Below are 987 nucleotides of genomic sequence, written 5' to 3' on the forward strand. Positions count from 1 at the left end.
GATTTCAGGTATTTTCTGGCTGAAATTGAGGGACTTGAGCAGAAATCAGATTCAGAGGTTGAAAAAGGACTGCTGATGCTGTTGGATTCTGACCTCCCTGCACTCAAAGTGGATTTTCTGGAGCTATAGAAGCCCAATTGGCGCGCTCTCAATTGCGTTGGAAAGTAGACATTCTGGGCTTTCCAGCAATATTAATAGTCCATACTTTTCCTGAGATTTGATGGCCCAAACAGGCGTTCCAAGTCAGCTCAAGAATTCTGGCGTTTAACTCCAAAACTTGCACAAAAGTTGGAGTTAAACGCCCAAACTGGCACAAAAGCTGGCGTTTAACTCCAAGAAAAGTCTCTACACATGGAAGCTTCAATGCTCAGCCCAAGCACACACCAAGTGGGCCCAGAAGAAGATTTCTGCATTAATTACTGATTTCTGTAACCCTAGGCTACTAGTTTTCTATAAATAGGACCTTTTGCTATTGTATTTATACACATCTTGGGACGTTTAGTCCATAGACCTTTGAGGCTGGCCATTCGTCCATGCTTACACTATTTGTTCTTATGTATTTTTAATGGTGGAGTTTCTACACACCATAGATTAAGGTGTGGAGCTCTGCTGTTCTTCATGAATTAATACAAAGTACTATTGTTTTTCTATTCAACTCAAGTCTATTTCTTCTCCAAGATATTCATTCGTTCTTCAACTTGATGAATGTGATGATCCGTGACACTCAGCATCATTCTCACCTATGAACGCGTGACTAACAACCACTTCCGTTCTACATGCAAACAAGCTTGAATGCATATCTCTTGGGTTTCTAATCTAAGATTGGAACCTTCGTGGTATAGGCTAGAATTAATGGTAGTCATTCCTGACATCCGGAACGTCTAAACCATGGTTGTCAAACTCACGAGTTAACTCGTAAACTCGTACGAGTTTACGAGTTTAGGTAGTGAAATCGAGTTGACTCGGACATAAACTCGTTTCTGGGTA

The sequence above is a fragment of the Arachis ipaensis genome, chromosome B06, assembly GCF_000816755.2.
Source record: "Arachis ipaensis cultivar K30076 chromosome B06, Araip1.1, whole genome shotgun sequence".
NCBI lineage: Eukaryota > Viridiplantae > Streptophyta > Magnoliopsida > Fabales > Fabaceae > Arachis > Arachis ipaensis.